Genomic DNA, 24,544 nt, shown 5'->3' on the forward strand with positions numbered 1-24,544 from the left:
CTGAAGGAGCCTTGCATGGGGAACCTTATCAAATACCTTACTGAAATCCATATACACTACATCCACTATTCTACCTTCATCAATGTTGTTTTGTTACATCCTCAATGAATTCAATCAGGCTCATTAGGCACGACCTGCCCTTGACAAAGCCATGCTGACTATCCTTAATCAGATTATGTCTCTCCAAATACTCATAAATCCTGCCTCTCAGGATCTTCTCCAAAAATTTGCCTACCTCTTAAGTCAGACTCACTGGTCTATAATTTCCTGGGTTCTCTCGCCAATCTCCCAGTGACTTCTCTAATTTAACACTTTTGAAAAGCTCCAGCACATCCTCTATCTTAATGTCTATATGCTCAAGCATTTCAGTTCGCTGTAAGTCATCCCCACAATTGGCAAGTTCTTTCCCCTGGTGAAACCTTTTGTCATTTTAGGTCTACATTTCAACATTTCATCAAATAAATCTACTCCAATTCCGGACAACACCTCCCGATCCCTTCCAAAAATCTCTCATACAGAGGGAGAAGAGGGGGTGGTAGTGATAGGGACTCAATAGTCAAGGGAACAAACAGGAGACTCTGTGGGCCTGAACGGGACGCCCAGATGGTATGTTGCCTCCAAGGTGCCAGGGTCAGGGATGTCTTGGATCGCATCCACAACATTCTGGAGGTGGAGGGAGAGCAGCCAGATGTCTTGGTACATATTGGTACCAATGACAGAGCAAGGAAAAGCAAAAAGGTCCTGAAGAGAGAATTTTGAGAGCCAGGCAGAAAGCTGAGAAGCAGGACCTCCACAGTAGCAATTTCTGGATGGCTACTTGTGCCATCAGCCAGTGAGGGTAGATACAAGATGATGTGGCAGAAAAATACGTGGCTGAGAAGCTGATGCAGGGGGCAGGGCTTCAAGATCTTGGATCATTGGGATCTCTTCTGGGGGAGGTATGACCTGTACCAAAGTGACAGGTTGCACCTGACACTAAGGGGCACCAATATTCTTGTGAGCAGGTTTGTTAGAGCTGTTGGGGGGGGGGGTTTAAGCTAATTTGGTGGGGTGAAGGGGATAGGAACTAGAGTGAAGAGACTCAAGGTAGGACAGATGGTAAAAAAGAAAATATAGCCTTCAGTCAGACTTATCAGAAAGGGCAGGCCGATGATAGGACAAAATTGCAGCCAGCAGGGTGAGTATCAGTGTACTAGGGATGCAAAATCAAAAAGGGAAATAAATACAGTAGTCAAAGTTATATCTCAATGTATGGAGTATAAGAAATAAGGTGGATGATCTTGTTGCACTATTACAGATCGTCAGGTATGATGTTATGGCCATCACTGAATCATGACTGAAGGGTGGTTGTAGTTGGGAACTGAATGTCCAAGGTTACACATTGTATCGGAGGGATAGGAAGGTAGGCAGAGGGGGTGGTGTGGCTCTACCAGCAAAGAATGGCATCAAATCAGTAAAAAGATGTGACACAGGATCAGAAGATGTTGAGTCCTTGTGAGTTGACTTAAGAAATGTAAGGTAAGAGGACCCCGATGGCTGTAATATACAACAGTAACTGGGATGTGGACCACAGATTACAACAGGAAATAAAAAGGAATGTCAAAAGGGCAATGGGAGATTTCAAATTGCAGGCCAATTGGGAAAATTAGGTTGTTAATGGATCTCAAGAGAGTGAGTTTGTTGAATGCCTATGAGATGGCTTTTTAGAGCAGTTTGTCATTGATTAGTAGTACTTCAGTGGAGTAAAGGAAATTACAGTGCTAAGAGAGAGGAGTTGGCTAAAGTAAATTGGAGGGAGATGCTGGTAGGGATAACAGCACAGCAGCAATGGTGCGAGTTTCTGTGAAAAATAAGATGCAGGATAGTAGTATTTAGCCTTGTCCCTGATGGGAGTGGAACAAACAGTCTATGAGCAGTGTGTGGAGGGGATCCTTCATGATGTTACTGGACAGTTTTCTGAACAGTACACATGTCCTTGATGATGGGTAAGCTAGTGCTGGTAATACATTGGACAGTTAGTTGCTAAATTAATGTTAATGAAAATATCTAATCAATCATGTGACAGCAACTCAATGCAAAAGAACATGTAGACATAGTCAAGAAGTTATGTTGTTGTTCAGACCAAACATTAGAATGCAGAAGGAATTTGATCCAAGTGGTTTTGGCTGCAGAATGATTGTTGCTGCCAGACGGGGTGGTCTAGGTATCTAAGATATGGCTGATCTCCTAGAATTTTCACACTAGGGTTTACAGAGAATGGTGCGAAAAACATTGGTTTACAGAGAATGGTGCGAAAAAATGGTGAAAATGCCTTGTTCGTGAGAGAGGTAAAAGGAAAATGGCCAGACTGGTTCAAGCTGGCTGGAAGGCACCAGTAACACCAATAACCACACATTTTAACATTGGTGTGCAGAAGAACATCTCTGAATGCACAACATGTCGAACCTTGAAGTGGATGGGCTACAGCAGAAAACCACACTGGGCTCCACTCCTGTACCTAATAAAGTGGCCACTGAGTGGGGACAGGGTAGGTGGTTAGTCTTTTTCCCCATGGTGGAAATGTCAAAGACTAGAGGGCATAGGTTTAAGGTGGGGGGGGGGAGAGTTTAAAGGAGATTTATGATACAAGGTTTTCAGTTTACACACACATAGTGCCTGGAAGGTGCTGCCAGGGTGGGTAGTGAAACCGGATTTGATGGCAATGATTATGAGGCATTTAGACAGGGATATGAACAGGCAGGGAACAGTGGGTAATAGATCACATGCAGACAGATGAGATTTGTTTAAATTAGTATCGCTGGCTAAAGGAACCATTCTACATTTCATGTTCCTGGCTGTCTGTTGCCCATTGTCTGTAACAGCATGGCAGAAATATTTAACAGAACCTGGATGGGACAATGTAATTTTTAATATTTAACCAGGCCTGAACATCCAGAGGCTTGTAGTCATAACCAAGAGCCAGTTATACTATTTCTCAGAGAGTTTATGATGGGAAGCTCAGAGTCCCTATGGAATTTGAGAGCATCTGCGTGGGATGGTTTTATATCCCTTGGACATCTATGAGAGAGGAAATTAATATAGGTTGGGGTGTGGGGAGTGGGGGGCGGGAATGTGAATCTGAGGAAGAGTCAAAGGAAATTAAACACTGTGTATGAGGAGTGCAAGGCAGGGACCGAGACAGCAGCAGAGAGGGAGAGGAGTGCATGTGCGCTTGAGAGTGAACTGCTAGTTATGGGGGTGATATCCGAGTGAATAATTGAGTTAAGTGAGCAAGTCACAATAAAAACAGCAAGAAATTATCACTGAACTTTGTTATTTCCCTGTGAGAAGAATAGAGATCTATAATGTGGCAAGTACAAGTAGCTTGTCTGTACTTCTAATACCACATCATTCAGGAGTGTACTAATCACTGTATGGCAAACAAGGACTTACTGTCTCGACAGTGCTTGTCTGAAAGTTTACACAATATAACCCGCATGTCTGTGTCTTACATTTTAAATAAGGCTCTGGAAACAAGACATAAGACCGTAGCAGCAATCTGGTGAGCTCACTTTGAAAGAATGATGCAAGATGAAAAAAAGTCAACATTAATATGATTGACATGTACTTGCCAGCCAAGCTGCTGAATGTCAGGAAGTTCAAGCCAAACTTACTGAGCAAAATACACTCAGTGTCCACTTCACTAATGATACTGTACACTTGCTCAATAATGCTAATATCTAATCAGCCAATCATGTGTCAGCAACCTCACTGCATAAAAACATACAGACATGGTCAAGAGGTTCAGTTGTTGTTCAGACTAAACATCAAACTGGAGAAGAAATGTGACCTACGTGACTTTGTGGAATAATTGCTGATGCCAGATAGGGTGATTTGAGCATCTCAGAAACTGCAGATCCCCTGGGATTTACATGCACAACAGTCTCTAGTGTTTACAGAGAATGGTGCAAAAAACAAAAAAAAAATCATCCAGTAAGTGACAGTTCTGTGGGTGAAAACGCTTTGTTAATGCGAGGGGTCAGAAGAGAATGGCTAGACCGGTTCAAGCTGACAGGAAGGTGACAGTAACTCAAATAATCACACATTACAACAGCGGTGTGCAAAAGAGCAACTCTGAACACACGTTGAACCTTGGAGCAAATGGGCTACAGCAGCAGACCTCACTGGTTTCTATTCTTGTACCTAATAAAGTGTCTATTGAGTGCACATCCTCCACAAGACATCACATTTTCCAACCCAATTGAAGAGTGAATTTTCTAATATCATGTAATTTTGTGGATGATAGCAAAATGAAGGGAGACAAGGGTTAGATTGACCTTACAGTAGGTTAAAAAGTCAACACAACATCATGGGTTAAAGGGCCTATTTTGTCCTAAGTTCAAGTTCAGTCTCCGTGGTCCTCTCCCACTCCCACCAGTTCATCCCGCTAAAGTGCAAGATGTAACTATATGCTCTGTGTGTGACTATATATGTACCTTAGATCTGGAGCTGTATGATTGAATGACAATAAAATTGAACTTGAAGCAAATTGATACACCAAATTACACCAAGATGACCAAGTTGGGATGGAATTCAACCAAATCCACGTGACAAAAAAAAAGAATAATAGCAACAACACCTACAGCAAAGCCTTGTTAATGAGAGAGGTCAGAGGAGAATGGCCAAACTGGTTCAAGCTGACAGGAAGGCAACAGTAGCTCAAATAACCACACATTACAACAGTGGTGTACAAAAAAAGCATCTCTGAACGCACAAAACTTCGAACCTTGAAGTGGATGGGCCATGGCAGCAGAAACCTGTAATAATTTCTACAATGAGAGTTGCATCACCAATACCACACACAACTTTCATTCAGGGGTGAGTATATCCATGTTTACAAACTGGAGACTCATTATCTGTGAGACGTTGTGAATAATACTGAAAGAAACACTGCAATTAATAAAATTGAGGATTGAAAATAGATCACCAAAGTTAAAGTTATAAGAAAACAGAAGTATGTTTTAAAGGAGCAGTATAATTGCCTGCACTGTTATAGGGACAAGTACTACTTACTTGTACTTTATGCACTGTATTGCTCACAGTAGACTTCATTGTGTTCCTTGTCTACTCACATCTTGGTTTGGATAATGAGTTGCTGGGGCATCAATTTTATTGAAAGCCTTTTTTGAAATGGCCTGTAGTTTGAAAATAATCATAACATTAGGCACAGATTTAAACTTCACAGTGTAAGAAAGAAAACAAGCTGATTGCTCCGGAGAAATTTTAAAGATTAGCTTTATTTGTCACATGTACAAGAAAACATCTAAACCAGTAAAATGCATTGCCTGTGTCATAACCAAGAGGGCAACCTGCAATTGTAACCATGCTTTCGCCACTAACGTGGTACACCCACAACTTAATAACCTTAACCCGTGCATCTCTGGACTGTGGGTGGAAACTGGAGCATCAGAGGAAATCCACGCAGTCATGGGGAGAACGTACAAACTCCTTACAGACAGAAGCAGGAATTGAACTCTGATGCCTGGTACCGTAAAGCATTAACCTAACCGCCACACTACCATGCCACCACCCACCGCTGCTTTAGCTTCTGACCTCTGTTGACTCTTTTCTTTTATGAAGCATCTTGTTCCTGCAAGGTTACAAGCATCAGAAGTGTTACATGAGTGCCCTCTGCAGCTCAAACTTTTACTAAATGACCTGACTGCATGGGGTTTTGAATGATTATTTTCTGTGAAGCCCTTAGGTCCTTCAGTTTCTTTCAACTTCACGTGGGATTCAATTCCTCTGGTCACCAAAGACACTTGGATGGGCGTAGGAGACAATTGGGTGATATTTAATTCAATCTATTTCATGAAGCAAAGGAGGAGAAATAGAGGCAATAGTTGATCTTTAAATTGCAGCCTTCCTGTTACTGGAGCTATTACTGTTATCAAACCCATGAGTAACACTATTACATTAATAAAACCTGTCACATTGAGGCAGTTACTGAAATCTGTGGTTCTGCCTCATCAGCTTGCTATTTCCATGATTTGAAACCTCAGGGCTTCTAGATGGTAAATAAATCATAGGGTCTTTGTACTTTCATTTCCCGCACTGCAAAAGGCAGATCACTGTGTTTGTATTCAGGAGTAGTGAAGAAGCCCTGCTCTTGACAATTCAATATCTACTCCTTCTGCACCAGAATTCAGTGAGCAGAATATTCAGGCTGCATTCTTTCCTCTTGAAGATGGTGAAAACTGCCCCTGGGTGCTAAAAACATGATATCTATGGATTGCCAGAGCAGACTAATATCTTACTATTCAGCTGAAGACTCAAGTAAAATTAGAAGCGGAGGTAACAGTAAGATACCAACAAACTTGAAAGGGTGCAGAGAAATCTTACAAGGATGTTGGCGTGACTGGAAGACCCAAGTTACAAACCAGGGTAGGACTTGTAGAGTGAATGGTGTGCAGTAGAACAAAGGGATCTGGAAAAAAAGTATAGCTCTATAATTCCTTGAAAGATCATCAAGAGACTTTTGGCACATTGGCTTCATAAATCAAAGCATTGCGTATGGGAGTTGGGATGTTACTTTTAATTTGTATAAGACATTGGCGAGGCTGAATTTGGCATATTGTGTGCAGCTCTAATTTCAACAAAATATCAATAGCCTTTAAAGAGTGCAGAGAAAATTTACCAGGGTATTGCCAGGACTTAAGGACCTGAGATACAGGGAAAGGGTGAATAAGTTAGGACTTTATTCTCTCGCGTGTAGGAGAACGAGGGAAGATCTTGTCGAAGTATATAAAATTATTAGGAGTATAGATAGGGTATATTAATGCTTTTTTCCCTTTCGGCTGAACTAGAACTGGAGGTCATAGGTAAGGGTGAAAGGTGAAATGTTTAAGGTGAACCTGAGGGGCACTTTTTTCCACTTAGAGAGGAGTCCAGCTGTGAAAAGAACTACCAGCAGAAGTGTAAATGTGGGTTCAATTGCAACATTTAACAGAAGTTTGGGTAAGTACATGAGTGAGATGAATTTGGAGGACAATTGTCTGGGTGGAGGCAAAGGGACTAGGTAGAGTAGGTCAGCATGGACTAGATGGAACAAATGGCCTGTTTCTGTACTGTGGTACTCTATTACTCTATGACAAAAAAAGGCACATAATCAGATCAGCTTCATTTTACATCTGCTGTTATTCATATTGTGAATTATAGGATTAACTATATTTCTTTTCATCTTTAGATTGACTTTCAATTGCTTAATTTAATGTACTCAGAGCATCCAATGAACAGATTACACGAACAGATCTATTGCAAATTATAGACTGTTATTTGAGTGATTGTTGAAAGTAGCATTCTGATCTGCAGCTTCCCACAAGTTAGGTCACAGTCAAAGTCTCTATATTATCATAAGCAGAAGGGTATTAAGCTCATGGGAGCTTGTAAAGACACCATTAGTCCTTGTTCCCTCATTCACCATTCATTAGTTAAATCAATGCTATTAAAACAGATTTGATCACAGGTCAGCCACTCTCCATCAACTGGTTTGCCTCACATCAGTCAAAATAAAGTAAGTGCAGCTTGTGGTCTGAAATTCTTCTGTTGACCCTCCAAGTCATTAAAATGAGGGTTCCTTCAGTGAATTGCAAAAAAACATTATCTTTTTTGAAACTTTTCTTTTTAAAAGGCAAATTTTATTTCAAGTATTTCTTCCCCGTGATGATCAAGATTATTTTTATGTTTTGAAGGAAGTATATTGATGTTGTTTAATCAATTAAAAAATAAATATAAAATATCAAACAATACTCTTTTCTGTTATTTTCAATTAAAGGCTTATTTATGAGAAAAGCTGGGTCAAACAATGTTCATGCCAAAACCTAGTGAAATAGAAATATTAATTCAAAAAGGAAAAATTTAAAAAATTACATCTTGTATGTACAATTTGATTCAAAAACAGACAACTGAATCTGGAATTCATAAATCAAGACAAAAATGGGAATCTGATTTGAATGTTAAAATTGATGGAAAAAGTTGGTCGATTATGTTCTGATAGTATGATAAATACAATAAATGTTTGACTTAGATTAATACAATATAATTTTTACATCAATTATATATAACACCACAGAAAATAAATAGATTAAATTCAAATATGTCTGACCAATGTTTTCGATGTAATCAAGAAATTGGTACTTTTTTACATTCTACTTGGTCTAGTTTTAAAATTCAACCATTTTGGATAAATCTAAGACTTTTATTAGAACAAATTACTGGAGTACAACTCCCACATAGTCCGATGTTATTTTTATTAGGAGATATTGAAGGGACAATACCGAAACTTAAATTGAATAAGTATCAGAAAAAATTTATAAAAATTGCATTGGCAGTAGATTAAAAAAGTTATCGCAGTTACTTGGAAATCTGATTTATATTTAACTATGGATCATTGGAATAATGAAATATATAGTTGTATTCCACTTGACAAAATTACATATAATCTAAGAAATGAATATGATATATTTTTGAAAATTTGGCTCCCATACCTAAAAAGACGGGATTAAATATATAGGTCCTTTGAAGATAAAATTATAAAGTAATTGGGGAAAGTAAAAATAAATATTAAAATTATTTTGAACTCCATGGAGCATGTGGGGATCCTCCGATATCCAGGCAATCTTTTTTTCTTCTTTCTTTCTTTTTTTTTCTTTCTTTAGATAAAGGTTGGGGGGGGGAGGGTTAAGGGGAGGGGGGGAGGATCAATATTTTTTTTCATTACACTTATTCTTAGTAATTTTCTAAAAATTTAATAAATAAATTTTAAAAAAAGATTTTTTTTTGGTACAATATCTGGAAACAATTATATAGGGCTCTGAAATCCTACCTTCACTCAGATGAGTTTCACTCCAAACGCAAGGACGTAATCCAGACCAACACTCATACAGTAATGAGGGACTGCTGGCACAACTCCCAGGGGCCCAACTGGCCCCTCATCAGATATATGTTAAAGATCCCACTGAGACATTTAAAGAAGAGCAGGGGTGTTCACCTTTCAATATTTTGCAAGCACCTACACAAAAATGCTTTTGTTTGAAGTAATTAGCTGCAAGAGATTTTCAGCTGAATTCTTGATATTGTAAGAGATTTTCTTTTAAACCTTTCTTTTAATATAGACTATAAGATAGAGGAGCAGAATTAGGCCATTCAGCCCATCAATGCTGTTCTGCCATTCCACCATGGAGGGGGAGGGGGGTTTCAACACCATTCTCCTGCCTTCTTTCCAAAACCTTTGATGCCCTGACTATCAAGAACCCATCAACCTCCACTTTAAATTTATTCAATGACTTGGCCTTTACAACCATCCATGGCAATGAATTCCACAAATTCACCACCCACTGGCTAAAGAAACTCCTCCTCAGCTCTGTTCTAAGTGACCGCCCCTCTATTCTGAGGCTGTGCCCTCTGCTCCTAGACTCACCCAGTACAGGAAACATTCTCTCCACATCCACTCTATCTAGGCCTTTCAAAATTTGATGGGTTTCATTGAAATCCCCCCTCATTCTTCTAAACTACTGAGTACAGGACCAGAGCCATCAAACACTCCTCACATGTTAACTCTTTTATTTCCGAAATTATTCTCACAAACCCTCTCTGGACCCAATCGAATGCCGGGGCATCTTTTCTTAGATAAGATGCCCAAATCTGCTCACAATACTTCAGCTGTGGTCTGATCAGTGCCTTATAAAGCCTCAGCATCATATCCTTGCTTTTATATTCTAGTCCTCTCAAAATGAATGCTATCACTGCATTTGCCTTCCTCACTACTGACTCAACTTGCAAGTTAACTTTAGCAAATCCTGCACAAGGACTCTGAAGTCCCTTTGCTCCTCTTATCTTTAAGTTCTTTTCCTGAATTCTCCCCAGATCTGTCTGACCTAATCACACTTCTTAAAGGGCTTTCATTAGATGACGTGAGAAAGAGAAGGGAGGGCAGAGGAAGTGAGGGAGAGTCAGAGACAGAAAGATAGAGGGAGAGTCATTGGAACTAGATGGGAGAATAGTTTAGCTCATGGTGGAGTGGCAGAGCAGACTCGATGGGCCGAATGGCCTACTTCTGCTCCTTTATCTTGTGAGTCAGAGACAGTGCAAAAGAGACAGAGAAACAGAGAGACAGACTCTGGCTGCTTGAAGGCATCTGTAATACTGTGGATTATGCTCTTAATTGAGGCAAGAGGTCTTGGGTAAAAGCCTCACTCCAGGGATCTGAACTTATAATATGACACTGGTTTTTTTGCAGCTACAAGATGTTAATTGCATGGGAAATGTTGGAACAAACTCATGTCCTGTGAGTTTGCAATGGTCAAATAGCACCAGAACCAGATAACTGACAATGTTTTATTGGCACTGAATCAAGTGCAAGGTTCATTGCACCAAGAACGGACACGATACTTTCTTTACAAATACATGAACTGACACATCACAGCTTTTTTCTGTCCCGAAATTTGAATTTTTGGGTGATGGTGGTGACACTGCTATCATTACATTGCAGTGAAATCTGCTTGCAGGCAATTACTAGCTTTCTGTATGTATTCAATTTCAGTCTGCACTAACTTGCTTCTCAAGAATATTACTGCCTGCTGGCTAAATTTTACACCACGCTTAATCCAGAATATGGAATTTGTATATTGATTGTGAAATACAAGAGGGTCTTTGTTTATCATGTTGTTTCTCATTTCTCTTCCAGATATGTAGTGTCATACATTATTTTCTCTCCCATAGCCATCAGCTCTATTTCCCTCATTACTTACATTTGTGCATGGCCAGATTTTGACACTGGTTTTACAGCATTCTTTACAGCTGTGTATTGAAGTGAAGCTGGAACGAAGGAAAGCTAACAGCATTTGAATTGATTAAAAGCATAAGACATAGGAGCAGAATTACACCATTCAGCCCATTGAGTCTACTCTGCCATTCCATCATGGCTGATTTATTATCTCTTTCAATCTCACTCTCCTGCCTTCTCCCCACTCCAGAATAGGAAAAGAAAGAAGTGTGGCTAGGGGATTGCTTCGAGTCAGTTCATTGGGCCACATTCAAGGATTCATCCGTGGATCTGAATGAATACACCATGGTTGTCACAAACTTTACTAAAACATCTGTAAATGAGTGCGTCCCCACAGATCATTCAGAGTCTTCCCCATCAAGAAGCCTTGGATGAACAATAAGATCCATAATCTGCTGAGGACCAGATCAGTGGCATTCAAGTCTAGTGACCAAGAGAGTTACAAGAGGTACAGCTACAATCTCCAGAAAGCCAACTCACAGGTGAAGTTGCAATTCCGGACTAAACCTGAATCAATGAAGGATGCTTGATAGGGCTTGAATATTATCACCTCTTATACAGTTAAATCAAGCAACATAGGTGACAAGTAACCTGGACCAGATGCTGTATACTGCATTTCTGAAAGAGGTGGCAGAAGAGATTGTGGAGGCATTAGTAGAGATCTTTCAAGAATCACTTGATTCTGGAATGGTTCTGGAAAATTGGAAAATTACAAACGTCACTCCACTCTTCAAGAAGGGAGCAAGGCAGAAGAAAGGACACTAGAGGCCAGTTAGCCTGACTTCAGTTGTTGGGAAGATGTTGGACTCAAATATTAAGCTTGAGCTCTCAGGGTATTTGGAGGCACATGATAAAATAGGGTGTAGTCAGCATGGTTTCCTCAATGGAAAGTCTTGCCTGACAAATCTGTGGAATTCTTTGAAAAAATAATAAGCAGGATAGACAAAAGAGAATCGGTTGATGTTGTGTACTTGGATTTTCAGAAGGCCTTTGACAATGTGTCACACATGAGGCTGCTTAACAAGTTATGAGCCCTTAGTATTACAGGAAATATTATTTAACATTATGCAACGGCCCATGTTGGTTAGTATTTTTTTTCCTCTTTTGTTTTTTTTTCTTTTTGTTTCTTTTGTTCATAAATACTATGAGTTTGGGAGGTTATATATTGATTATTATATATTTGAACATCTACTTAAACTATCAATTATGTACTCTCAAACACTTTGTATTCATGTTTCATTTATGTTTGTTTAAAAATTAATAAAAAGGTTTAAAAAGAAAAAAGAAAAGGAAATATTCTAGCACGGATAAAGCAGTGGCTGATTGGCAGGAGGCAAAAAGTGGGAATAAAATACTCTTCTGGCTGGCTGCCAGTGACTAGTGGTGGTCCACAGGCATCTGTGTTTGGACTGATTCTTTTTACATTATGGCTTTGTTGCAAAGTTTGCTGAAGACATGAAGATAGGTGCAGAGGCAGGTAGCTTTGAGGAAGTAAAGAGGCTACGGAAGGGCTTAAGACAGATTGTGAGAATAGGCAAAGAAATGGCAGATGAAATGCAGTGCCAGGAAGTTTATGGTCATGCACTTTGGTGGAAGAAATGAAAGGGTTAACATTTGGGGAGGACTAGAATATAAAAGCAAGGATGGAATGTTGAAATTTTATAAAACACTGTTGAGGTCTCTCTTGTAGTATTGTGAGCAGGTTTAGGCCCCTTATCTTAGAAAGGATGTGCTGAAACTGGAGAGGGTTCAAAGGACTTTCACAAAAATGATTTCAGGATTGAAGGCGTAGTTACATGAAGAGCGTTCGATGACTCTGGGCCTGTATTCACTGGAATTTAGAAGAATGAGGGGTGGCCTCATTGAAACCTATCCAATGGTAAATGGCCTTGATAGAGTGGATGTGGAAAGAATGTTTCCAGTGGTGGCAGGGTCTAAGACCAGAGGACACAGCCTCAGAATAAAGGGAGCGTCCTTTTAGAATGGAGATGAGGGGTAACTTCTTCAGCCAGAAAGTGGTGAATCAGTGGAATTCCAACAGGTTCATCAGGTCAGATTTTCCCATGCTGAATTTGTCCCATCTTGTCCTGTGTCACCAAGTACTCCATAATCTCATGCTTAATAATTGTCTCCAACATCTTCCCAACCTAAGGTCAGGCTAACTAGTCTATAACTTTCATTTTGCTGCCTCACTCCTTTCATAAAGAGTGAAGTGACATTTGCAATTTTCCAGTCTTCTGGCACCATGCCAGATTCAAATGATTCTTGATAGATTATTACCAATGCCTCCACAATCTCTACCGCTACCTCTTTCAGAACCCTCAGGTGCAGGTCTTCTGGTCCAGATGACTTGTGCACCTTCTTCATGTAATGTTAACTGCACTCACTTCTCTTCCCTCACACACTTCAATACCTGGCACACTGTTAGTGGTTCCAACATGAAGACTGATGCAAAATACTCATTTAGTTCATCTGTCATCTCCTTGTCCCACATTATTATTGCCCCAGCCTCCATTTCTAGTAGTCCTATATCCACTCTCCTTCTCTCTTATTTTTTATATACTTGAAAAAGCATTTTTTCTATCCAGCTTGATATTGCTTGCTACCTTGCTTTTATATTTCATCTTTTCTCTCCTAATGATTCTTTTAGTTGTTTTCCATAGGTTTTTAAAAGCTTCCCAGTTCTCTGTTTTTGCTTTGTTGTATGCCCTCTCCATTGTTTTTACATTAGCTTTGACTTCCCTTGTCAGGCACAATGGCACTATTTTGCCATTTTAGTATATCTTTGTTTTTAGAATGCACCTTCCTCATTTTTCCCAGAGACTCCAGCTATTTCTGCTCTGATGCCATCCCTGCCAGCATCTCCCTCTAATTTACTTTGGCCAACTGCTCTCTCATACCACTGTAATTTCTTTTGCTCCACTGAAATACTGCTACAGCAGACTTTACTTTCTCCCTATTAAATTTCAAGTTGTACATGTTGTGATCACTGTCTCCTAAGGGTTCCTCTATCTTAAGCTCCCTAGTCACCTCCAGTTCATTTAATAACAGTATAGCTGATCCCTAGTAGGGTCAATGACAAACTGCTCTAAGAAGCCATCTTGTAGGCATTCAACTAATTCACTCTCTTGAGATCCATTCCCAAACTGATTTTCCCCTTCACATCTCTTTTGAAATTATCCCCTCTCACCTTAAATTCATGACCTCTAGTATTGCACATTTCCACCCTGGGAAAAAGATTCTGTCTGTTTATTTTATTTATCCATTACCCTCCATTCCCTGCATATTCATCACTCTTAAACATCACACCATTTCCACCACTACTGCTGGGATTTTATGAATCACTTATTTTAAAGACAGTACAGTAGTTTCATGGTTACTGTTTGTGAGACTACTTTTTAAAAAATTAATTCTGGATTCATTAAATATCTTTGATTTAAACACCCCAAGTATTACAGTGGACTGGAACTCATGACTCCGGATCAGTGGTTTAGAATTCTGCCACCAGTAATCATTCTTTTTCAGCTGTATAAACTATTCTTTGTAAGCAATGTTTTGTAAGGGCATTGTTCAGACAGCACTTGGAATATTGTGGGTAGTTTTGAGTCCCTTATCTAAGAAAGGATGTGTTGGCATTGGAGAGAATCCAGAGACGGCTCACAAGAATGATCCCAGGCATGAAAGGGATAACATATGAGGCATGTTAGATGGATCTGGGCCTGTACTTGCTGGAGCTTATAAAGATGAAAGGGAATCTCAGTGAAAGCTATCAAACATTGAAAGCCATAGACAGAGTGGACATTAGGAGGATGCCTTCCATTGTGGGGGCATCTAGGATCAGAGGGCACAGCCTCAGAATACAAGGACATCCCTCGAGAACAGAGATGAAGAGGAATTTCTTTAGTCAGATGGTGAATCTATAGAATTCATTGCAGCAGTTGCTGTGGAGGCCAAGTCATTGGGTATACTTAAAGCAGAGATTTAAAAGTCAAGTTTTAAATCAGGGAGAAGGCAGGAGAATGGGGTTGAATTAACCCTGATGGAATGGCAGAGCAGACTGAATGGCCCAATTCTGCTACGACAATTCTGGGTTAAGCACAATAGGCAGCGATTCAAACAGAGAGAGGAGAAATGGGTTAAAAATTCTATATCTGAATGCACGAAGTGTCAGAAATAAGGCAGATGAGCTTGAAGCCCAGGTGCGAATGGGTAACTATGATGTTGTTGGGATAACGGAGACATGGCTGCAGGGAGATCAGACCTGGGGAATGAATGTACAAGGGTATACGTGCTATCATAGGGACAGAAATGTGGGCAGAGGGGGTGGGGTGGCCCTGTTGGTGAGGAATGAGATTCAGTCTTTTGCAAGGGGGAACATAGGGTCAGGAGAAGTAGAGTCTGTGTGGATAGAACTGAGGAACAGTAAAGGCAAAAGGACCCAAATGGGTGTTGTCTACAGGCCACCAAACAGTAGCATGGATATTGGGTGCAAGTTGAATAGGGAGTTAACATCGGCATGTGGCAAAGGTAATGTCACAGTAGTTATGGGGGATTTCAACATGCAGGTGAACTGGGAGAATCAGGTTGGTGCTGGACCACAGGATAGGGAGCTTGTAGAGTGCCTACAGGATGCATTCTTGGAACAGCTTGTACAAGAGCCGACCAGGGACAAGACTATACTGGATTTAGTGTTATGTAATGAACGGGATTTGATAAGCGATCTTGCAGTAAAGGAGCCATTAGGAGGTAGTGATCATAATATGATAAGCTTTTATCTGCAATTTGAGAAGGATAAGGGCAGATCGGAGGTGTCAGTGTTGCAGTTGAACAGGGGAAACTATGGAGCCATGAGGGAGGAGCTGGCCAAAGTTGACTGGATGGATAGCCTAGCAGAAAAGACAGTGGAACAGCAATGGCAGGTATTCTTGGGAATAATGCACAAGGTGCAAAATCAGTTCATCTCCCAGAGAAGGAAGGATTTAAAGGGGGGGAAGGGGCCACAGTGGTTGACAAAGTAAGTCAGAGATTGCATAGCATTTAAAAAAAGGAAATCTGACCAAGGGTCATTTGGATGGTCATTTGACCACCGATTTGGATGAAGGCATAGAAAATAACATCAGCAAATTTCCTGATGATACTAAGCTGGGTGGCAGTGTGACATGTGATGAGGATGTGAGGAGTGAATGTGAATAAGTGTGAGGTTATCCACTTTGGGAGTAAGAACAAGAAGGCAGATTATTATCTGAACAGTGTAGGGTTGGGTAAGGGAGAAATACAAAGAGATCTCGGAGTCCTTGTTCAGCAGTCACTGAAGGTGAATGAGCAAGTGCAGCAGGCAGTGAAGAAGGCTAATGGAATGTTGGCCTTTATTACAAAGGGAATTGAGCACAGAGCAAGGAAATCCTCTTACATTTGTACAGAGCCCTGGTGAGACCACACCTGGAGTATTGTGTACAGTTTTGGTCTCCAGGGTTAAGGAAGGACATTCTGGCTGTAAAGGAAGTGCAGCGTAGGTTCACGAGGTTAATTCCTGGGATGTCTGGACTGTCTTACGCAGAGAGGTTAGAGAGACTGGGCTTGTACACACTGGAATTAAGGAGATTGCGAGGGGATCTGATTGAAACATATAAGATTATTAAGGGATTGGACAAGATAGAGGCAGGAAATATGTTCCAGATGCTGGGAGAGTTCAGTACCAGAGGGAATGGTTTGAGAATAAGGGGTCGGTCATTTAGGACAGAGTTATGGAAAAACTTCTTCTCCCAGAGAGTTGTGGGGGTCTGGAATGCACTGCCTTGGAAGATAGTGGAGGCCAATTCTCGGGATGCTTTCAAGAAGGAGCTAGATAGGTATCTTATGGATAGGGGAATCAAGGGATATGGGGACAAGGCAGGAACCGGGTATTGATGGTAATTGATCAGCCATGATCTCAAAATGGCGGTGCAGGTTCAAGGGGCCGAATGGTCTACTTCTGCACCTATTGTCTATTGACATCTTATGGTCTTATTTAGTGTGCTGCCATGTGTAGCGTTCACAGAACTGAGACCAGATGTCACATTGCAAGTTGCCTACTCACTTACCCTAATTGGGGGGCATGGTGAGTGGTGAACGCAAGTGATTCTGAGGTTTGAGTTTCTGTTCTCTAACAAAAACAATGAAACACATTATATTTTCAGCAGGGAGTTTAGAGTAACTATAAATTCTAGGAATATTGCCATAATTCTAAAGTTGGTGGCCCTTGAGTGTATTTTCTGACAATAGTTTTTATGTGGTGTTGAGTACAAAATATTATTTTTGACCTGATTCTTCAAAACAATAGTGATCATGTAGTAAAGCCCTTTTTACTCTGCACTGCTCTCCCTCGGTAAATTGGTTTTACTCGGTGATAATTTTACTTAAATTCTGCATTGTAATGCTATTCAATGTGTCAAGGTATTGTTTTATTATATTTTTGACAGAAAAAAACTGCAATTTCTTTTGATAACAATAAGATATTAATAGTCTGCAGTCTACAGCTGTCTATGCTTGTTCAGCATGAACATTGCTGGCTGTATACACTTGATAGGCTGCAAAGTGATGCTGTCCTATAGGATAATTACAACCCTGGTGCTTTAATTATAATGCACTTTATTCAAAGGATTCTTTAACTCTTGATTTTCTCCAATTGTCCCATTCTATTTAGAATACATTTTCAGATTAATGTCTTTCACACCATGTCATTTAATTTAAAAATTAGATTTAATTACAAATATTTCACTTGCTGTCTGTGAGAACAAATTGAATGCAATTCCTTTTTCCAATACAGCCGTCCTTCACCAAGAGAAAGATGCTTGTAGGAGTTTGTAAAAGCACTGAATTGCATCCCTTGGTTCAATAATACATGACTCAGTCGTAGCTCCTAAAGAAAAACACGTGCAGTCATGATAAACTACTGCAGTCCTTGACCTCGTCCTCCATATCGACAGAGTGTGGGAAGAAAAATAGCAAGTCTAAAACTGCTGATAAAGATGGTCTGACACATTGCACCAACTGATAAAGAAACAGCATACAAACTGTCTAGTTGAATTCCTGTTCCTGCTGTTTCTTGTTTTGTGTGCCCCATGTCAAAGTCATATCAAGGTATTAATCAGTGTTTTGCAGCACGCAGACCAAGATAAATGGAAAACAAAAATAAAAAGGAATATGACTTGTGAAAGACATTTCTTCCTCCTTAAATTTATGCTTAGACTGATATGACCATATTTACATGTGCAGATCTATATGCTCAGGTATACATTGATGAAGATGTCATGTTTTGTAAGTTAAAGTAACTCTCAGAAAATTATATCTGGAATTAACAGTTCAAGATTTAAGACAGTTGATTGTCATTCTTCAGTACACAAGTGCAAAGGAGAACAAAATGATTGTCACACCAGTTCCGATGCAGCATAAAAAACACAATAAATACAAAGTACACAATAAAACACATTAAATATAAAAGCAATCCTATAAAACACAATGCACAAGTAATTATTTGAGTGTGGCCACAAATACATATACTAGTTATAATTAGCTGGAGATTGGTATCTAAATTAGGAGAAATGTCCACAGATTAATCAGCCCAAAGCCTAACAGAATCATACATTATAACCAATGTGCCAGATTCTTCCATCAAAGTTCCGCAGAATGAAAACAGAAAACATTGGAAAACAATCAACAAATAGGGAGCATCTTTCGTGGGACATAGAACGGTACAGCATAGGAACAGGCCATTCAGCACACAATGTTGTGCCGAACCAGCTAAAAAGAAAATCAATAATATGCAAACACTAATCCCTACTACCTACAGAGTGTCTATATCCCTCCATGTGCCTATCCAAATGTCTCTTAAAAGTCTCTAATGTATTTGCATCTACCACTATACCAGGCAGTGCATTCCAGGTATCCATGACTCTCTGAATAAAAAGCTTACCCCTCACATCCTCCTTGAACCTACTCCCTCTCAATTTCAATGCATGCCTTCTGGTACTTGGGTGCTTCTACCCTGGGAAAGATACTCTGTCTTCTCCATCTATGCTTCTCATAATCTTATAAACTTCTATCAAATCTCCCCTCAGCCTCCAGGGCTCCAGAGGAAACAACCCGAGTTTATCCAGCCTCTCATGATTACACAGGCCCTCTAAACCAAGCAGCATCCTGGTAGACCTCTTCTGCCAATTTGCCACAGATCACCTTAATCTTCAGGATTAGCTTCCCATGAGTAATTTTGTCAAGTGTCGTACTAAAATCCATGTAGACAACATCCACTGCCCAACCTTCAGCAATCTCTCTCGTCACTTTATCAAAAAACTCAATCAAGTTGGTAAGGCAAAACCGACCAAGCGCAAAGCCATGTTGGCCGTCCCTAATTAAGCCACAGATTTCCAATAGCCCACATATTCTATCCCGAGGAATTTTCTCCAGCAATTTTCCCACAACTTACTGTGACACTCACCAGTCTATAGTTCTCAGGATTTTCCCTTGTTTCCTTCTGAAGTAGAGATATAACATAAACCACTCACCGGTCCTCTGGGACCTTATCTATAGCTAGAGAGGACACAAAGGTACCAATCAAAGGCCCAGCAATTTCATTTCTTGCCTCCTTCAATAACCTGGAGTATATCCTATCAGGTCCTAGGGACTTAACCATCTTAACATTCATTAAGAAGCTCAACTCTTCCTCCTCCTTGATCTCTAAATGCCCCAAAGTATTTTTCTCCAGCACTTATCTCCTGGTCTTCCATATCCTTTTCCTTGGCAAATAGTTAAGCAAAGTACTCATTAAGTACCTCACTCACATTTTCTGCATCCAAGCAAATATTCTCCCCTTTATCCTTGAGTGGTCCCACCCTCTCCCTAGTTATCCTCTTGCTCTTGGTGTACATATAGAATGCCTTGGGATTCACTTTAATTCTACTTGCCAAGGACTTTTCATGGCCCCTCCTGCCTTTCCCAATTCCCTCTTTCAGTTCTTTTCCGGCTTCTTTATACTCCTCATGTGTTTCATTTGATCTTAACTTCCGAGGCTTTACATACTTTTCCTTTTCCTTCTTGACTAAATTCATCACCTCTCTGGACATCCAAGGTTCTCTTATCTTTCCATTCCCATCCTTCCTTCTAAGAGGAACATATTCTGTGCAATTAATCTTTAAAGATCTCCACATGTTTTATATGGACTTGCCACAGAAAAGGTGTTCCCAATTAATGCTCCTTAGTTCCTGCCTAATGCCCTCGTAATTTGCCCTACAGGACCATACCTATCCTTATCTATAGCTATCCCGAAAGTTAAGGAGTTGTGGTCACTGTTCCCCAACTGTTCATCCACTGATGGTCAGTCAGTTGGCCAAGCTCGTAACCCAACACCAGGTCCTTGCAGGGTCTTTGAAACTTTAACTCTACTTCTCTCTCCAGAGGTGTTACCCGTCCTGTCGACCTGAGTATCTCCTGAATTCATGGTTCACAATTGAGGGTCAGGAGAATTTAATCAATCACAATCTATAACCATGTGATGCAGTATATCCTTCACTCTGCCTTTATATCCATTGCAGGGGTTCAATGTGAAGTACAGACAGCATGCTGGGAGTAGCATCAAGAGCACCTGAAAGTGAAATACAAATCTGGCACAGCTATAACATAGCCCTGTTTGATTGCTAAGTAGCAAATACAGAATGAAATAGGCAGAGCTAAGGACGTTACTGAGGTAGAAGTGGGGGGGGGGGGTGGTAAAGTTACTGAGAAGAAAATGGGAGTCATACAGTATCACTGAAGTACAGATAGACCGAAGGAAGGTTAAGATTAACAAGTCTTCTGCAGACATTAAATCACATTCACCTGTAAGTTTATTGGGCTACTTTTTTCCATAATGAATTTCTACATTCACATCTAAAATGGGAACTGCCTGTGTATACTTATCACATAAGCAAGCAATATAGCACCACTGATAGGAGAATGTCTTTGTTACTCCAATAACTGTTAACCAATAGACCACAATCCTGACCAACAGACTATGATCTGTAAGGTTGGGCAGTGACATCTCCACCACAATTCGTGACACTGGTGCCTCAAAAAGACTGTATCCTTAGTCTCCTCCTTTACTCCCCTACACTCACAAATGTATTCCCATATTATGCTCCAACTTCATCTTCTACAAGTTTACAGATGGTATCACCACAGTAGACTGTCTCTCAAATAACAATAAGTCAGAGTACAGGAAGGAGATAGAGAGCCTAGTGACTTGATGTCACGACAACAATCTTTTCTTTTTAAATCTTTTTATCAATTTTAAACAAACACAAATGAAACATGAATACAGAGAGCTTGAGAGTACATAATTAATAGGTTAAGGTATAAATACAAATAGATGATAATCCATATATAATAACCTCCCAAACTCATAGTAATTACGACAAATGGAGTAAATAAGAAACCCTCCCAAAAAAAAGAAAAAACCTAACCAACATGGGCCATTGCATTATGTCAAGTATACACAGTAGTGTCAATAACTCCACACCTCCATCCAAGTAATTAAGGATAATAAAAGTAAGGTTTAGGAAAAGTCAGTTTAGCTCATATGAAAATGTTGAAGGTCTCCAAGTTTCTTCAAATTTAACTGAAGGGTCAAAGACAACATTTCTAGTTTTTTCTAAACTCAAACAAGAAATAGTTTGAGAAAACCACTGAAATATAGTTGGAGGATTAATTTATTTCCGGTTCAATAGGATAGATCTTCTAGCCATTAATGTAACAAATGCAATCATCCGTCAAGCTGAGGGGGATAAACAACTATTATCCACCATTGGTAAACCGAAAATTGCAGTAATAGGATGCAGTTGCAATTTGATATTCAGAACTGTTGAAATAATACCGAAAATAACTTTCCAATAATTTTGCAAACAAGGGCAAGATCAAAACATGTGGGTCAATGAAGCGACTTCAGAATGACGTCTGTCACAGGTTGGATTAACATAAGAATAAAATCGAGCAAGTTTATCCTTGGACATGTGAGCCACAGCAGATGGGCAAGGGTCAGAGGGATACAACATCAGGTGGTCACAGATGAAATTCTGGTGAACATACATGAATATTTCAGTAGAATACAAGCTGAGTTTGCATTAGATTTAAGTGTTACAAATCTTGCAGTAATTTAATGAATGCCAATGACATCAGCAAAATGTAAGAAAATGAGTATTAAGGCAGAATGAGGTTATTTTATATTCACTGTTAAAATGGTAAACATCTGGGGGGGGGGGGAGCAGGGAGCTCACAAACAGCAAGTATCTTGCTTCACTAAGATTTGGTCTTCTTATCAGAGGAAAGATGTCCATGGTAAGAGGACGAAAGTTCACAGGGCTCATTTCTGGCATGGCAGAACAGACAAGATGATACAAAGTTGGGCCAACTAACCCTGTGTTCATTTGAGCATAGAAGAATGGAAGGGAATCTCAATGTTCGTGATATCTGAAGGGTCCAGAGCCAGGGATCATGGCTCAAGGTAAGTTATTTACCAATTACTATTTTCAGGAGAAATGTCTTCACCTTAAGCATGGCAAACCTATTGAATACCACAGAAGAAAGTGAAGGCCAAGTTCCAAATTTCTCAATGTTAAAATGATCAAGAGAATTGGGAAGAAGGTAGGAATAGGACACTGAAGTGGATGATCAGTCATGAACTTGTTAAATGATGGAATAGGCTCAATGGGTGAAATGGCCAGCTCCTGCTTTCCTATTTTTCTGTGTAATCAACTGCAACAGGACACAAAGAGGCCAGCAGAATGAGCAGAAAAATGCTAGATGAAATTTAATACAAAGAAAGGCATTTGAATAGCCAAGGCATAGAGGGATATGGACTTAATGTGGCCAGAGAGGATTAGTGCAATTGGGTAAAGGGTTGTTTCAAAGGGCCAGTTTCTATGCAGTACAACACTAAATGTGACAAGATCCATAACGGCAATATGGAGAAGGAGAGGCAACAACCACATAATAGTATAATTTTAAGGAGTTTGCAGAAATAGAGGAAACTAAATGATTGTTTAAGGTATGATTGTTGAGAGATAGCTAACAATTTAAATCATCACTTACAAGTTTTCATCTGAATATCCACGCATCAAAATTATGGTCAGGTCAAGTCAGCAAAAAGGCACCTATTTCTGTTTTTAGTGAAAAAAGGCAAAACAATCAAAGCTAGTTTTGTTATTTCATAAAGTTCATATTAAACATTGAAATGGAGAACTTGTTAAGAATAATGTAAATGTAGTTGTAATTTTAGTTCCAAGGAGCAAAAACTCAGCAACTAACGAGCCAAATTTCGAAAAGAACTTAAGTGCAGCCATTATAAAGCAGGTGTTTAAATAGATTTCCATAAATTTTATTGGGTATCACAACACAAAATGAGAAAAAGAACTCAGCAAACATGGAACAAATACAGAAAATCTACAGCACAATACAGATCCTTCGGCCCACAATGCTGTGCCAAACATGTACTCACTTTAGAAATTACCTAGGGTTACCCATAGCCCTCTATTTTTCTAAGCTCCACATACTTATCCAGGAGCCTTCTAAGAGACCCTATCCATACCTGCCTCCGCCACAGTCACTGGCAGCCCATTCCACGCACTCACCACTCCCTGTGTAAAAAAAACTTACCCTTGACATCTCCTCTCAGGCAGCATCCATGGAGAGGAATAAACAGTTGACTTTTTAGGCTGAGACCCTTCATCAGAACTGGAAAGGAAGAGGGTAGAAACTAGAATAAGGTAGGGTGTGCGGAGGGCAAGGAGTACAAGCTGGCAAATAATGAGTGAGAGTAGGTGGGGGGAAAGGTGGATTGGTGGGTTTGGGGAATGAAGAAAGAACTGTGAGGGGACAGGTGGAAGAGATAAAGGATTGGAGGAGGAATCTGGTAGGAAAACACAATGGATCATGGAAGAAAGGGAAGAAAGAAGAGAACCAGAAGGTGATGAGAAGGGCTGAGGAGGTAGCCTTTCATTTTGTCCCCTCACCTGCCCATCAGGTGAATGGAAAAAGAGAGAAGGAGGAGTAATGAGAAATTACTGGAAGTTGGAGTAATCAACAGTTCATGCTATCAGGTCGGAGGCTACTCAGGCAGAATACGAGGAGTTGGTCCTCCAGTCTGAGCTTGGCCTCACCTACCCATTTATTATGTGGATATCTTATCAATAAAAATGCATCTATAAAAATTGTGCCTCACTTGCAGCTGCAAAGGTCAAAACCTTTGGTCACATGAAGAGGTTAAAGTTCTTCCTAATTCAATTTTTTTGTCTGCAAATCAGTTTTTAAGCATCGTTTTCTCTGTGCTGTTTACTTAGATTTAAATTGTTGAGCAACTACTTTCTTCACTATTTTAAATAAAATCAAAGGTAGAGTGTTTTTTTAATTTTAAAAAATTGAATTAAAGGTGCATCTGCAAATTTGTCACAGCTGAATCTCCTATAGCTCTTCTGTCTCCATGTTGAAAGTAAAAGTCTATAATTGTTACTCAGATGCTTAGTTGATAAAATCTTGTTCTTCAGAAGTTCCTTGGAGTTGAGGATAATTTTCTTCCTCTCCAGTTGTGCATTTAGATATGGCCAATAAGACCAACATGCAATCTTCAGTGTCATTATAGGCTGAACAGTAGGTATTTGATGGGGAGGTGGTGGGCTTCATCTGCTGTTTATTAGTGTTCTGGTTGTTCTAGAAAAGACT

The 24,544-nt window shown here is 39.9% G+C and overlaps 1 long non-coding RNA gene across 2 annotated transcripts in view; it reads right to left on the reverse strand.

Moving 5' to 3' along the window:
• Positions 1 to 22,976, reverse strand: part of LOC132400779 (uncharacterized) — a 52,476-nt gene extending 29,500 nt beyond the window's left edge. For both annotated transcript variants that reach the window (XR_009514363.1, XR_009514362.1), the window contains exons 1-2: positions 22,919 to 22,976; positions 5,053 to 5,174 (exon numbers count right to left, since the gene is read on the reverse strand). This is a non-coding gene — a long non-coding RNA (uncharacterized LOC132400779). The remainder of the gene's footprint in view (positions 1 to 5,052; positions 5,175 to 22,918) is intronic.
• Positions 22,977 to 24,544: the final 1,568 nt, after the last annotated feature.

Source organism: Hypanus sabinus, chromosome 10, assembly GCF_030144855.1.
Source record: "Hypanus sabinus isolate sHypSab1 chromosome 10, sHypSab1.hap1, whole genome shotgun sequence".
Lineage (NCBI taxonomy): Eukaryota > Metazoa > Chordata > Chondrichthyes > Myliobatiformes > Dasyatidae > Hypanus > Hypanus sabinus.